Source organism: Hyla sarda, chromosome 8 (assembly GCF_029499605.1).
Source record: "Hyla sarda isolate aHylSar1 chromosome 8, aHylSar1.hap1, whole genome shotgun sequence".
NCBI classification, from domain to species: domain Eukaryota; kingdom Metazoa; phylum Chordata; class Amphibia; order Anura; family Hylidae; genus Hyla; species Hyla sarda.
The window spans coordinates 128,369,677-128,387,553 of NC_079196.1; positions in this window are offsets into that span (position 1 = coordinate 128,369,677).

Genomic DNA, 17,877 nt, shown 5'->3' on the forward strand with positions numbered 1-17,877 from the left:
TCAGGCAATATATGCTTTACTGATGCCGCTGTGGGGCCTGGGTCTAGGAATCTCAAATTTTCTAATAGGTAGCACCCGCTATTAAAAATCTTTATCAAAAATGTCTAAAATTGTGGTGTTTTTTGGGGGGGATTGTGAAGCCCTGCTGTGTACTCGTGCATCAGCCAACTCCAGGCTGTGTCATTCAGGCAATATATGGTTTACTGATGACACTGTAGGGCTTGGGTCTGGGAATTTAAAATTTTCTCATAGGTAGCACCCACTATTCAAAATCTTTTTCAAAAATTTCTAAAATTGTGGTGTTTTTAGGGGGGGATTGTGAAGCCCTGCTGTGTACTCATGCATCAGCCAACTCCAGGCTGTGCCATTCAGGCAATATATGGTTTACTGATGCCGCTGTGGGGCTTGGGTGTGGGAATTTAAAATTTTCTCATAGGCAGCACCCGCTATCCAAAATCTTTTTCAAAAATTTCTAAAATTGTGGTGTTTTTAGGGGGGGATTGTGGAGCCCTGGTGTGTACTCATGCATCAGCCAACTCCAGCCTGTGTCATTCAAGCAATATATGGTTTACTGATGCCGCTGCTGGGCCTGGGACTGGGAAATTCAAATTTTATCATAGGTAGCACCCGCTATCCAAAATCTTCGGTTTAAATTTCTTAATTCATCTTTTAATCTTAGGGATTGTGAAGGCCTAGTGCCTACTCATGCTGCTGGCAACTCCGGGCTGCGCCATTCATCCACTATATGGTGTCCTCATGCTGCCAATACCTCCACGCTGTGCCATTCAGCCACTATATGGTCTCTTCATGCTGCCAACACCTCCACGCTGTGTCATTCAGCCACTATATGGTCTCCTCATGCTGCCAACACCTCCACGCTGTGTCATTCAGCTACTATATGGTCTCCTCATGCTGCCAACATGTCCACACTGTGTCATTCAGCCACTATATGGTGTCCTCATGCTGCCAACACCTCCACGCTGTTCCATTCAGCCACTAACTCCCCATGCTGGCAACTCCGGGCTGCGCCATTCATCCACTATATGGTGTCCTCATGCTGCCAATACCTCCACGCTGTGCCATTCAGTCACTATATGGTCTCCTGACACTGATGCCACCACCAGGCTCTGTCATTGTGCTGCTGTGCAGCAGTGATTCTAAAAGCGATGCCAGTAATCTGCATGTTATTCTGAATAACAGTATTATTTCACTACCCCAGCACACTCCATATGCATTTTAGAACACAGCAAAGTGTTCTATACCCCTATAGAGGCTGTATGTAGGCTAGAAATAGCCTTTTTTAATATAGATTTGCCGCAAAAAAAATTGGATCGAAACTAACTTTTCCGGAAAATTCGGCGAATTGGCTGAATCAAATTTTTGAAAAGTTCACTCATCTTTAATATTTATAATCCTATATTTATAGCTACTCACTATCATCTTAATTATTGTATATATCTGCTGCCGTATTCCTATTTTATCCTATTTATTTATTCATTGATGTATTTATCTTCAAGTGGACTATGCTCCTTTTTTTATTCCCCCACTCCCATATTATTATGAATATATTTATTATCTATTAATGCACCTTATCTTCAGGTGGACTATGCTCCTCTTTAATTCCCCATTCCTAAATTAATATCATAAATTGACACTATTATTCATGTTTAATACCTATGCAATACTATCCATATCTAGTTTACATTTATATCGCCAGTATTATGTATGCTTATAGTCAAACTGTACTTTTTATTTATTTATTGATTGATTTATTTTCTTTATGTATTTATTCTCCCAGCAATCATGCACTAATTGTTCTGTGTCAAGTTCCTCTCTCCACAGGACAACTGTTATATTGTTTCCTCTTTCCCTTAATAATATGCAAAGGGTGCCGTGCAAGCTGTGCACTGGTTCCGTAGCTTTATATCTACAGGGACCCGCTCCTTACCGTTCTGTTTATAAACAGAGCCGAGACATGCGGCTTCTGTTTACATGCCGTGGAGCGCACGTCAATTACAATACAGGATGCATACCAAGCTTCCTCCCAGACTATGAACAGGACAAGGAAGCAAACCTTTTATTATATCCCACTAATAAAGTGTATTACTTTCTTTTTACTACTAATTACTGCTATTCCCATGCCTGAGTAACAAGTACAAAACATGAATTAAGAAACCAACTTTCATTTTCTGCACTTAATACCGTTATTCATGTATTTACCACTTTGCCCTTTGACTCTGCCACCATTTTGTTTTTCAATCACTGTCTGTATAAAAAGCCCCTTGTTTTACTGTACTGTACAAATCTGTCAATGTGAAAAAGGGGTATGCAAACCCCAAAATGCGTTATTGTTGTTGTGAACCAATAAAGCTTGAATTTCAATTCACTTCCATGACTTGGCTGTGAGATCTCTCTGGACTTCCTCCCAGACTATGAACAGGACAAGGAAGCAAACCTTTTATTATATCCCACTAATAAAGTGTATTACTTTCTTTTTACTACTAATTACTGCTATTCCCATGCCTGAGTAACAAGTACCAAACATGAATTAAGAAACCAACTTTCATTTTCTGCACTTAATACCGTTATTCATGTATTTACCACTTTGCCCTTTGACTCTGCCACCATTTTGTTTTTCAATCACTGTCTGTATAAAAAGCCCCTTGTTTTACTGTACTGTACAAATCTGTCAATGTGAAAAAGGGGTATGCAAACCCCAAAATGCGTTATTGTTGTTGTGAACCAATAAAGCTTGAATTTCAATTCACTTCCATGACTTGGCTGTGAGATCTCTCTGGACTTTTTCCTTGCTATATACAGTTTACCTACAGGATTTCCATCTGGATCCATCCTGAGACCTGCGGGCTTGCAAAGAGTCCTCCTCTTGCACCTCAGTTTGAGGTTACATGCATATATAATATACTCTCCAGGTGAGCGGCCATCTATTAGACCCCCAACCTACCCCCACTTTTTGTTGGGAGCTATTTGCCTCCTAGGGTAATGCACTAGGCACCTCCTTGGGCCTTCTCTCTTTTTTTCTTTATTTACACATTTTATGCTCCAAGCAGGATAGTTTGAGTTTGAGGCGAGTTTGAGGCGAGTTTGAGCTTCAAACTCAAAAGCTGCATCCGATGTACAATTACGGCAAGCTTGTATAATCTCCTCCAGATTTTTGATCACGTGGGGAGATGAAAGGACCTGACATGTAAGAAAACTAGTGGTGATAATTCTACTTAGACTTTCATCGCCAACTAAATGCAAATCTAAAAAACATATACTCTGTGGATGATGTGAGACTGTGAACCTTATCAGGTAAAGTCTTGTATGGCTGATACATCAGACCGCCAAATGAACAAGAGGACATCAATGTAACAGCCATACCACTGGATACTGGACCCAAAAGGGTTATGGTGAGCAAAGAGAATCCCCCTCTCCCACCAACACATATATATGTTGGCGAGAGAGAGGGAGAACTTCGCCCCCATTGATGCTTTAGTGATCTGCAAGAAGAACTGCCCATTAAACTTAAAGTTATGCTTTAATAAATAATCAACCACAGTTACAATGAAGTTACATGTGGTCCGCACAAGTTCCTTGTACAGTGACAACGGGTGAGCTGGATATCATGCATTGCTTTGCTTTATTACAGTTGGACTTATTCCGCGCTCCCCTAGGATCACCCTGGACAACATTGATTGAGAAGGGAACATGGCTTCTAGCACCCGTCTCAAGCCAGTGGATAATGATTGCTAGGCTCGTATGGAGCAGATGCACAAATTATTCAACACTAATGGTACAGGTACACAGGATGTGTAGGATTTCAAAATACAGATGGAGAAATTGGAGCATGCTCTGGTCAATAAGTCTAAAATATGGTGGGATGTCTCAAGCCTCAAGAAATACATGGAAGAAAATATGTTTCCTGAAGGACTAAGAATAAAGAAATTCCCTACAACCATATACTCAGACCTGTTCAAACAGGAATAGGAGAATTTACTAACTGAATCGTCTATACGCTTTATGAAGCTGATAATATCATATGAGGAGCGAGCGTTACTTGAGGCAAGTGAGAATATTACAACATTACAATTGTTCTTATTACAATTTAACTCACATGCCTCTTTTGTGGAGCTTAAAGGGGTATTCCAGGCCAAAATTTTTTTTTATACATCAACTGGCTCCGGAAAGTTAAACAGATTTGTAAATGACTTCAATCAAAAAATCTTAATTCTTCCAATAGATATTAGCTTCTGAAGTTGAGTTGTTGTTTTCTGTCTAACTGCTCTCTGATGACTCACGTCCCGGGAGCTGTGCAGTTCCTATGGGGATATTCTCCCATCATGCACAGCTCCCGGGACGTGACATCATCATTGAGCAGTTAGACAGAAAACTTCAGAAGCTAATAACTATTGGAAGGATTAAGATTTTTTAATATGAGTAATTTACAAATCTATTTAACTTTCCAGAGCCAGTTGATATATATAAAAAAAGGTTTTGCCTGGAATACCCCTTTAATGGAAAGATCAAGAAAAATCTTGCAAAATTCTAAGTAACCATCACTGAAGTGAAAAAGTCTAAATTCTTGAGAGATCTTCAGGACTATTAGACCCATTCAGTATACCTGTGGCCACAATCTGAGGACTATCCGTCTACCCCAGGATCTATCTTAAATAAAGGCAGAGTCCGCAATAATAAAAATAAAAAGTATTCTAAAAAAGGACTCAAAAGTTAGCTTTACCTCCATGGAGATGTAGAGTCAGTGATAGATTAAGAAGAGCCATCCACGGCTTGTAGAACGGGAATCCTGGCTGCTTCCTCCTCCCCTTGTGCCTAACATAAAAATAAAAAAATATTCGTCTTTACAAATAAATATCACTATATTCTAAATAAATCGTGAAGCGACGATATTTGTGGTAAAAATTCGCATTTCGAATATTCGCGCTAAACACTAAACAGAACACCCCATAATACCAATTTTCCATTCCCTCCATAAGGTGCACAACAATGTATTTTCCCATTTCCATGCGTCCTATAATGGCAGGCATCTCATCATTGAACGAACGATTATCCGCTTGGGTAGATAATATGTTGCAGCCGTTCATTGGCGAGATGCCGGGCTACATTAAAGATACTAAACATGTTCTTGCCATGTTTGAGAGCATTTCATGGGAGACAGGTTTAACGTGGCTCACAGCAGATGTGACCTCACTGCATGCCGTTATTCCTCATGATAAAGCATTACTCACATTGACTTGGTTCTTACAAACATACTCCCATTACGCCACTGATCTGCAAGAATTCATTGTAACTGTGGTTGATTTTTTATTAAATCATAACTTCTTTATGTTTAATGGACAGTTCTTCTTGCAGGGGCATTAATGGGGGTGAAGTTCTTCCCCTCTTTTGCCAACATATATATGTGTGGGGGAGAGTGGGGGAGTCTCTTCGCTCACCATAACTCCTTTGGGTCCAGCTGCTGCATATGTGTGACCGCTGCTGCATTTGCTTAGGGCCGGCGGAAGGGATTCACACCAGACAGGATGTTGGTATAGTATCTCCCTTCTCAGTGTACTCACTAAGGAGCTGCCCAAGAAGTCCTGTTTAATTCAGGAAGTACATTTGGTTTTTACATTTGACAAAGGAGGCAGTTTAGTTATGATGTCAAAATCAGCATGTTACATTTTGATAGGTTATTTGAGCTTTATCTCTGTGTATATTAGCATATTTTAGGCATCTATTTCTCTCTCAGACAAAGTTCACTCATGTGGCTCTTTTCACTCTGAGACTGGAAAAGCCTGGATATCTTCCTCAAATATTTTGTCTTCTAACGTCTCATCTTCCAAGGTTTTAATCTTAGTCACAAGCAGATAGCAAGATCAGGAACATGGTGTATAGTTTCACCTCTTAAGGACAGAGGGCATACCTGTATGCCCTGCACCCGGTCCCGGTGTTTAAAACGGGGTCACGCCATGACCCCGCATCACACCGGGTCGGTCCTGGCTGCTATTCATAGCCAGGACCCTGGGCTAATAGCGTGCGGCACCGATCATTGTACCACGCGCTATTAACCCTTCAGACACAGCGATCAAAGTTGATCGCCGTGCTGAAAATGAAAGAAATCGCTTCCCGGCAGCTCAGTCAGGCTGATCGGGACTATCGCAATAAAATTGTGATGTCCCGATCAGCTAGGACGCGAGCGGAGACCCCCTTACCTTACTCTGTCACGTCCGATCGGCGTTTGATTGCTCCAAGCCTGAGCTACAGGCTAGAGCAATCAAGCCCCTATCTAGCTGATCCATGCAAAGCTATGGCTTTGCAGGGATCAGGGTAAAAGATCGGTGTGTGCAGTGTTATAGCTCCCTATGGGAGCTATAACACTGCAAAAAAAAGTGGAAAAAAAAAGTTAACAAAGGTCATTTAACCCCTTTCCTAATAAAAGTTTGAATCACCCCCATTTTCCCATAAAAAAAACTGTGTAAATAAAAATAATAAATAAATAAATATGTGGCATCGCCGCTTGCGTAAATGTCCGAAATATAAGAATATATCATAAATTAAACTGCATGGTCAATGGCGTACGCGCAAAAAAAATTCCAAAGTCCAAAATAGCGTATTTTTGGTCACTTTTTATATAATAAAAAAATGAATAAAAAGCGATCAAAAAGTCCGATCAATGCAAAAATGATAACAATAAAAACATCAGAACACAATGCAAAAAATGAGCCCTCATATCGGCCCATATGCGGAAAAATAAAAAACTTATAGGGGTCAGAAGATGACAATTTTAAAAGTATACATTTCCCTGCATGTAGTTATGATTTTTTTCAGAAGTACGACAAAATCAAACCTATATAAGTAGGGTATCATTTTAACCGTATATGGACTTACAGAATAAAGATAGGGTGTCATTTTTTACCAAAAGATACACTGCGTAGAAACGGAAGCCCCAAAAAGTAGCAAAATAAAATTTTTCCTTTAATTTTGTCGCACAATGAATTTTTTTTCCGTTTCGCCGTGGATTTTTTGGTACAATGACTAATGTCACTGCAAAGTAGAATTGGTGGGGCAAAAAATAAGCCATCATATGGAATTTTATGTGCAAAGCGTTATGATTTTTAGAAGGTAATGAGGAAAAAATGAAAATGCAAAAACGGAGTCCTTAAGGGGTAGTCGAATCATTTTAACCCCTTAAGGACCCAGCCAATTTTCACTGTAGGACCCGGCCATTTGGCTTTTGGAAAGTGAATTTGTTTGGAATGGAAGTGGGCTGTGCAAATGAAAAGTGGGCTGTGCAAATGAAAAATTTAATTTTTCATTTTCACGGACCACTGTTCCAAAAATCTGCCAGACACCTTTGGGGCGTAAATGCTCACTGTAACCCTTATGTATTACATAAGAGGTGTAGTTTCCAAAATGAGGTCACATGTGGAGGGGGGTGCATTGTTCTGGCACTATGGAGGCTTTGTAAACACACGTTGCCTTCAATTCCAGACAAATTTTCTCATCAAAAGCCCAATGGTGCTCCCTCTCTTCTGAGCATTGTAGTGCGCCAGCAGAGAACTTTACATCTACATATGGGGTATGTTCTTACTCAGAAGAAATGGGGTTACAAATTTTGGGGGGCTTTTTTCCTATTTTTTCCCTATTTTTTGTAAAAAAGAAAAATCTTTCATTTTCCCATCCAACTTTAACGAAAATTTGTCAAACACCTTTGGAGTGTTAAGGCTCACTATACCCCTTTTTACGTTCCGTGAGGGGTGTTGTTTCCAAAATGGGGTCACATGTGGGTATTTTTTTTTGCGTTTGTCAGAACCGCTGTAAAATCAGCCACCCCTGTGCAAATCACCAATTTAGGCCTCAAATGTACATAGTGCACTCTCACTCCTGAGCCTTGTTGTGTGCCCGCAGAGCATTTTCCACACACATATGGGGTATTTCCGTACTCAGGAGAAATTGCATTACAAATTTTGGGGGTCTTTTTTTTCCTTTTACCGCTTGTGAAAATAAAAAGTATGTGGCCACACCATCATGTTCGAGTTCATTTTTTATTTTTTTTACACTAACAGGCTGGTGTAGCCCCCAACTTTTACTTTTCATAAGGGCTAAAAGGAGAAAAAGCCCCCCAAAATTTGTAGTACAATTTATCCCAAGTACGGAAATACCCCATATGTGGCCCTAAACTGTTTCCTTGAAATACGACAGGGCTCCGAAGTGAGAGCGCCATGCGCATTTGAGGACTACATTAGGGATTGCATAGGGGTGGACATAGGGGTATTCTACGCCAGTAATTCCCAAACAGGGTACCTCCAGCTATTGCTAAACTCCCAGCATGCCTGGACAGTCAGTAGCTGTCCGGAAATGCTGTGAGTTGTTGTTTTGCAACAGCTGGAGGCTCCATTTTGGAAACACTGCTGTACAATATGTTTTAATTGGGGGGGGGGGGGCAGTGTAAGGGGTGTATATTTAATATTTTACCCTTTATTATGTGTTAGTGTAGTGTTTGTAGGGTACATTCGCACTGGCGGGTTACGGTGAGTTTCCCGCTAGGAGTTTGCGCTGCGGCGAAAAATTTGTCGCAGCTCAAACGTCAAGAAACTTACTGTAAACCTGCCTGTGTGAATGTACCCTGTACATTCACATGGGGGGGGGGGGGGGCAAACCTCCAGCTGTTTCAAAACTACAACTCCTAGCATGTACTGACAGACCATGCATGCTGGGAGTTGTACTTTTGCAACAGCTGGAGGCACACTGGTTGAAAAATCTTCAGTTAGGTTCTGTTACCTAACTCAGTATTTTCCAACCAGTGTGCCTCCAGCTGTTGCAAAACTACAACTCCCAGCATGTACTGATCGCCGAAGGGCATTCTGGGAGATGTAGTTATGCAACAGCTGTAGGTACGCAACTACAACTCCCAGCATGGCAAGACAGCTGGTTGCTGTTTGGGCATGCTGGGATTTGCAATTTTGCATCATCTGGAGAGTTTAGAGACCACTGCACAGACTTTGGCCCTCCAGATGTTGTAAAACAACAAATCCCAGCATGCCCAGACAGCAAACCGCTGTGTGGGCATGCTAGGATTTGTTGTTTTGCAAGATCTGGAGGGATGAAGTTTAGAGACCACTGTATAGTGGTCTCAAACTGTAGCCCTCCAGCTGTTGCAAAACTACACATCCGAGCATGCCCAAACAGCTGCCTGGGCATGCTGGGAGTTGTAGTTTTGCAACATCTGGAGGGCCACAGTTTGAGACCACTGTATAGTGGTCTCAAACTGTAGCCCTCCAGATGTTGCTAGGCAACTCACCGGCTTCCGTAGAATCCAGGGAGCTGCATCGCCGTCCTCTTCTGCCGCTGATGTCCATCACCGATCGTTGCTCCGCTGCCACGGATGGGTAAGTGAACTTCTGCGCCGTTCCTTGTCGGTTTTGCCACTCTACCCCGTCTACAGTGGATGGGCAGAACGGGGAAACCGAAAGTTAACCCCCCCGCCCCCGATCTGCCATTGGTAGTTGCGTCTATATGACCAATAGCAGGGATAGGAGGGGTAGCACCTCTGCCACCTCACTCCTATCCCTTCAGCGGGACCTGGGGTGTCTTGGACCACTCCAATCCCCTTATTTTCCAGCTCACCAGGTCACCATAGACCCGTATGGCCCGCAATTGCGCAAATCGCAGGTGTCAATTCACCTGCGATTTGCCGCGATCGCCGACATGGGGGTATCTGATGACCCCCCCCCCCCCCCCTGGGCATTTGCACAGGATGCCTGCTGAATGATTTCAGCAGGCATCTTGGTCTGATCCCCGCCCGTCGCACGGCGGGACACCGGAATTGCCCATGACATACATGTATGTCATGGGTCCTTAAGACCCAGGGTGACATGACATAATGTTACCTCATGGGTCCTGTAGGGGTTAAATTTAATTTTTATTTGTGGTCAGGGCTCCACACGTGACCGACAAGACTTACCTAGCCAGGTAGAATAATACTTCTTCTGTGGTTGCTGTAAAGAAACTAATAACACATGCGTAATACTATATTATAATGCGGTTGAACTGTGCCCGAAACCGCGACTGAGGGTTAGCCTTTAGAGGACAAAAACACATACCCGTGCAGTAATAATTTAATGTAAGACCCATACCAAGAATCTGAAGACATCAGCCATCTCATTGTGAATATTTGGAACATACTTAGCAAAGCAGCCTGACTCCCATCTACCTAACTTCTAATAACGTGCAGAGAAAACCTTGTGTCGTGATGCTGCGGACGCTGTCCCTATGCGAAAAGAGTGACCTGCTAGTAGCCGGTGAATACTTCCCCAAGTTGTAATCAATGACCTTGTGTGCGAAAGGAAACTGTGCCGTGGACTGAACAACTTCCCCTTGTATACACGTCACAAACGTCCTAAATACCTCCCTGAAAGTTAAACCTAACAACAGAGGCTGAACCGGTTCCCCAAGCCGCTACCGAAAGTAGGCCTTTAAAGGGAAAAACACCTGACCCATCAGGTTGAATTATGACCATAATATGCACGTTCACATGTACCCAGCACTAAACTCAGAACATGCCTAAAGACTAGCCGAACTGTACCGTCACACCATGAACTACCCACCAACTGTACTCCGAAGAATTGACCAGCTGCGGGCAGACGTATTACTATTGTACCCGCCGGCGGCCAAGACTATGCGTACACAGAGTGCCTATTCACCTGCGAGGACTGACCTGCCATCCCCTACACCTGAAGACCTTGACCCAACTTTGAACTGCCGCACTTCTACCTCTAACCTGAACTCAGTGGTGAGGTCCTGCCGTGCTCTGAAGACGTGTCAATACCAACAACTATGCAATGGATCCCCCTGCAGACATGGCAGGTATAATGGGTATACCACCGCCTATGTGTCGTGATGCTGTTGCTCTGAAAACGTGACAGTAACAACAACTATGCAATAGATCCCCCAGCAGACGTGGCAGGTATAATGGGTATACCACCGCCTATGTGTCGTGATGTTGTTGCTCTGAAGACGTGTCAGTACCAACAACTTTGCAATGGATCCCCCTGCAGACATGGCAGGTATAATGGGTATACCACCGCCTATGTGTCGTGATGTTGTTGCTCTGAAAACGTGTCAGTAACAACAACTGATGCAATGGATCCCCCTGCAGACGTGGCAGGTATAACGGGTACACCACCGCCTATGTGTCGTTCAGTTGACACTCTGAAAACGTGTCAGAATCACTTGCGCAGTGCACCCTCTGCAGGTGTGGCAGGTAAGAAGGGAACACCACCACCTATGTGTCATGATATTGGTACCCTAAAGATGTAATAGTACAGACGAGTATGTGAAGTAACCCATTGCCGATGTGGCAGGTACGAAGGATATCCACCACCTATGTGACAAGATGTTGTTGCGCTGCATACGTGTCAGTAACAACAACAACTGCACAGTACATCCCCCAGCAGACTTGGCAGGTGTAATGGGTGAACCGAATGCTTAAGTGTCATGATGTTGTTGCACTGACTAACTGCCAGCCACTACAACCCTGTCGAATGACCCCCTGTTGAAGTAGCCGGTATGAGGGGAAACAACCGCAACATCCTGGGCATATCAAAAACTGTATCATGTCGTGCGCAATATGCATGCCCTGAGTGCCTGAAACCAACTCACAAGCGTATGTGCCGCATAACCACCACTTACCGTGTGATGTAGTGGTGTACCCCAAGGTTCAGTACTGGGCCCGCTGCTGTTTAATTTATTTATCAATGATATAGAGGATGGTATTAACAGCTCTGTTTCTATCTTTGCAGATGACACCAAGCTTTGTAGCACGGTACAGTCTATAGAGGATGTGCACAAGTTACAAGATGACTTGGATAGACTAAGTGTCTGGGCATCCACTTGGCAAATGAGGTTCAATGTGGATAAATGTAAAGTTATGCATCTGGGTACTAATAACCTGCATGCGTCGTATGTCTTAGGGGGGATTAAACTGGCAGAGTCACTGGTAGAGAAGGATCTGGGTGTACTTGTAGATCACAGACTACAGAATAGCATGCAATGTCAGGCTGCTGCTTCCAAAGCCGGCAGGATATTGTCATGTATCAAAAGAGGCATGGACTCAAGGGACAGGGACATAATACTCCCCCTTTATAAAGCATTGGTACAGCCTCACCTGGAATATGCTGTTCAGTTTTGGTCGCCTGTTCATAAAAGGGACACTGCGGAGTTGGAAAGGGTGCAGAGACGCGCGACTAAACTAATATGGGGCATGGAACATCTTAGCTATGAGGAGCGATTAAAAGAGTTACAATTGTTTAGTCTTGAGAAGAGACGTTTAAGGGGGGATATGATAAACGTATATAAGTATATAAATGGCCCATACAAAAAATATGGAGAAAAACTGTTCCAGGTTAAACCCCCCCAAAGGACGAGGGGGCACTCCCTCCGTCTGGAGAAGAAAAGGTTTAGTCTAAAGGGGCGACACGCCTTCTTTACCGTGAGGACTGTGAATTTATGGAACGGTCTACCTCAGGAACTAGTCACAGCAGGAACAATTAACAGCTTTAAAACAGGGTTAGATACATTCCTGGAACAAAATAACATTAATGCTTATGCAGAATTATAAAACTACATCCCTTTCCCTTATCCCCTTACACCCTTCCCTTCAATCTCCTGGTTGGACTTGATGGACGTATGTCTTTTTTCAACCATACTAACTATGTAACTATGTAACTATGTAACTGCTATGAGTGTATGAACCACGAGCGCATGAGTGAAAACCCAGCTCGCCAGACCGTCTGACGCCACAAATGTAAACCATATACATGCCATGAGCATCTACCCAGTAACTGCAGAGACCATATTAACAGTGTGGTGCTACGAGCGTGTGAGCTATATCATGAAACGGATTGAGTGCCATAAGCGTATGACCTGTGAAATTAACAAGCATGAGGGCATTGTAAATGCCACCAGCGTGTGGATAGTGAAACCATAAATGTACAAAAGTGTATAAAATACGAGCATTTGAAATGCATCTCCTGAACATATGAATCATGTGAATACCAAACTACATGAACAATGTAACTGCCACTGGCGTATGAAACAGTATCAACACCACGAGTATGTGAATGCCACCATCAATGAGCTGGTGAATGCTACTGTGGGCTAATGCACATTGTAAAAGGCAGTGAACCTGTAATGCCATGAGCTCCTGAAATAACTGAACTGATCTTAGCCAGTATGACCAACACAAGCGTATGAACAGTATAGCGGACCGGGCGAAAGAAATCCATGAGCCTATTGAGTATACCTGCCATAACCTATGAACAGTAGGGTAGTAAGAGCATATGTACCCTATGACTGCCCTGAGCATGTGAATATTTTGAACAGGGGTGTGAACCGTACGAACTCCAAAAGCGTATGCACAGTATGAAATGTCATAAATGTATGCACAAGGCAGCCCCTAGCGTATCAAATAATAGATGCCATGAGAGTAAGAAGTGAATAAATCACCTATGTAATTGAAAAGTCGAAATGCGGACACAATACCTGTACCTACAGGAATACTAACCAGATTATGCACAACCAATAACATGCATAAACGCGTACGCAATGACCGCTACAGGCGTGTAATCATTACTGAAAGAACGTGCGTGTCCCAAAGCTTCAAACGTACATGCACCACAATACTACAATGTATCTACAAAAGGTAAATGCACTGTAAACAGTATTCCATATAAACTAAATGAATGACCCTTACGTACCGTAAATGCTACCATGAAATACCTTATGACTGCTATAACAGTAAAAGCCACCTATAGATGAGCAAAACGTGTTGTAATACAATACCATGTCTGCCTAGTGTACTGTTGTAACCGTGAATACCGTACGAGTTGCTATGAACTTAAGAAATGCATACCCCTAACCGCACACTCTACGTATACATGTACAGCGTTGTAACAGGGAAACGCCGCCACATTATAACAATATGTATATGACGCTGCCCAAACCCACAACAATATGACTACCATATACAAAACAATGCTTGTACATACCGCCCATGACACAAATGACTATACTGTGGAAGGAACTATAACTAAGCAATGTACAATAACGAAAGTGAATGTACCGTGTAAGGCCTACCAATGAACTAACACCTGACAGGTATCTCTAATGTAGACCTGGGCCAATACATACATGCATATAATTCTATTGACACCTGCTAATGCTACTCACCACCTCCCATATAAAACTACATACACTTTTATTTTATAAATTTTTTATTATTGACAAACAATTTATACCTATATATACACATCTACATACCCCTGCACACCTATCATATACACATATCCAACATACATACACATATATATACCTAAACCTGCACCCACATCCATGTCTTCCCATCTGACGTCGGCGTCCGTGTACTGCAGTAGGCCAGCAAGCCTCACTGACACCTCACCGAGACCCGCAGCTGCCCAACTCCCGGAACGCCATGAAACTGCCGCTGTCATGGTACTGGTGAATACTGCTGGAGACCAATGGCAGAGACTAGGCCAGAATGCAGGAAACTTGCACAGAGTAGAAGGAAGGTATGCAGAGATCCAGGTGAGGAATCAGGAGGAGACTTGATAATCAATCAGCAGGTAAACAAGGTTTGCAGGGTGGAGGAACAGACCCAAGAGAAAGTTCCAGGCTAGAGGACTGTACAGGCAGGAACACAGACACAATATTCAAGCACTGAGCAACAGGCCTGAGGGGTTTATATATCAGACAGGAAGTAAGATGGCACCCAGCTGAGACACAATCCACTATCTTGACTGAGGGAAACTTGAGGGAAAACCAGTCCAAACTAAACAGACGTAGCAAGGCAATTCTTGACAGCCGCACCCGGTGAGTGACCGGCAAGGAAACATGTAGCTGGGAACCAAAAATCCCCAAACTACTTCAGCCCCCCAGGGCCCCCGCTGCACCGCTCGGCAGCGCTGTAGCCCCCTGTCCCCGGCCCACCGTACTAGTAACGCATGATCGCATAAACAAAATTACCAATTCTCCTCTCCAGATACCGGCACTTACCACCCGTACACTAGATACAAATGCCTGAAGCCTCTGCCACAGACACCACCAAATCCTTTTTTGAGGACCCATTGTAGGGCAAGTCTGGTGCCAGCAGCCGCAGTTATTCCCGGTTATCTCGGTCCGATCCCCACCCAGCACACGGCGGAGACCGGAATTGCCCATAACGTACATGTACGTCATGGGTCCTTAAGACCCAGGGTGTCATGACGTAATGTTACGTCATGGGTCCTGTATGGGTTAAATTTAATTTTTGCTTATTTTTATTTTTTTTAAATCCTTTTTTGAGGACCCATTGTAGGGCAAGTCTGGTGCCAGCAGCCGCAGTTATTCCAGCTCCAAGTAGTGGAAGTGTTAAGATTTTAAAGTAGAAGAAAATGACAAATCTGAATAAAATTGTTTTGAAACCAACTGGTGGCAAAACATTAATCTCCCCCCACTCAGGTTTATGGAACAGAATGTTGCAGACATTTTTACAACTTAAACTGCCCCCTATTAAATCCACCCTTGATGACTATGTCACGTATAATACTACCTCTTTTGTGATAGCACTTTTATCAAAAATGTTTGTGTTTTTTGAAGTTTGTATTTTTTGCACTTGTATGTTCTGTAATCAGGGCTGTAGCTCTGATGAGGCAAGTGGGGCGATCACCTCAGGTGCACTGTTGCAAGGGGGCGCAAGGGGGGTCCAGCACACATTACACTGAGGCATTGATTCCCAACCAGGGTGCCAGGACACTCTAGTGGGAAATATGGCGCTAAAATGTTTTGATTTTTCTGCCCAGGCCTGCGCACCTGTGAATCACAGGCATGCAGGCCGGGCAGGAGGGAAGTCTGTGTGCAGTGCTGGGACGGATGATGCTGCAGCTTCAATCCTCGTGTATCCTCCCTCTCCTGTGGAGCAGCTCTGGACTCTGGATTCTCCCTGATCCCTCAGCAGAATGATGTGGATGGAGGGATGGAGCAGGGGCAGAGCTGACAAAGTCCTACTCAGCTTCAAGTGGTGCACCCCAACCCTTCTTTCACTCCTCTACACCTCTCTGTCACCCCTCGTAACCATCCCTCTAAACCCCTCTGTCACCCCTGTACACCCCACGGTTACCCCATACACCCCTGTCACCCTTCTACACCCTCTGTCACCCCTTCATGTCCCTCTGTCACCCATGTATACCCCTCTACACCCCTGTCTCTCATGTACACCTCTCTGTCACTGTGAGGAAAAACGAAAGTGCAAAAACAGAAAAATGCTTGGTCCTTAAGGGGTTAAAGATGTTATATAATTTATAAAAAGTGACTTGTACATTTAATCAATAATCATAATTTATTTTGCGTTGTGGGAAGGCTGGTGGCATTGTGTTTGGAGGGGGCTGGAGTCATTTGTGGGGAAAAGGGGAGGATAATGCTGGAAAAGTGCAGAGCCTAATACTAATATGTTTGTTTTGCAGGTTCTGCGGTCCGTTCTTCCATCTAAACCACGTGTTACATACCATCGAGCAAGATCTTTGAAAAATATTCTTGCCCCTAGCAATCCAAAAAATCTCAGTAAAAAGAACCCCACATTCCTCTCTAAGACAGGCTGCTTTAAATGCAATCACTCCCAGTGCAAGTGTTGTCCCACTTTTGCACATGCCAAAACCAAATTTACATCTAATAGCACAGGAGATAACTTTCAGATCAAAAGTCACATGACCTGTGACTCCCAATATGTTATTTATTTGCTTGAGTGTACCTGCGGCCTTCAGTATGTAGGCCGCACAATTCAGTGTCTCAGAAACCGTATTATCAAACATCACCGTAATACAAATCTGAACTATCAACTGCACAGTGTTTCGAGACACGCATCGACACACCACCACAGCAATTTTTCAGACTTTACATTGACCTCTATTGAATCTATAGACAAGGATTATTCACTTTTATTCATGATTATATATATATATCCTTTATTTATAGTTTTTTATATATAATCGTTATAGATGTCTTTCATATATATTTATATATTTCATATATATATTGTGATAAGGTGGCAAGGAAAGGGTGTATTTCCTTTGCTCACCCTGAAGTATCTATAACCTGCTTCTTAAGTAATAAGGCAGCAGGGAAGGGAGGTGTATATAAGATGGAGATTCAGTCTAATCTGCGCTCTCCCTTGGAAACAGTATGCTGGCTGTTAGAGGGGGAGACACATAGGCCCTGTTTAGGTAACACGCAGAAGGCGCTGCGAGTGGTCCAAGAAGTGGTGTGAACTGTGAGTGGCAGGTTGCAGGAGTCACATGTTTAACTGGCTGAGGGTAGCTCACCAGTTCGTAGTCAGGGCATGCTGATATGTGTAGTCAGTGACCAGACGGTCTAGGACTTTATTTTGTTCCTGTTTATGTTTTGTTTTACCTGCAACCTGTGGAAATAAAGCTGGCGAGGAGCCAGACTTGTATGCGGAACTGTGGTCTGTGGTGTTATTGTGAGGAACGTGTCCCGTGGCAAGTGACCTGGACGATCCCAGAGCTAATCCCCAAGACGGTTCGTCACATTTTTGGTGGAGGATGCGGGCACGCTGTTGCTAAGGGCAACCCGTTCCCAAGGGCAACCAACGGGCGAGTCGGAGAGGAGCCGTTGCTAGGAGCTACCCCCTGCAAGATTGCAAGTCGGATGAGCCCAGCAGAGGAGTTCAAGCACAGGATGGTGTCTGTGGAGGAGCGTTGCTAGGGGCAACGGATCGAGATTTTTTTTTCTGGAAAAAGGACATTGGCAGGCCGTTGCTGGGGGCAACCGATGTGGGCCACAATCGGTGGTCACCAGGATGAAGCC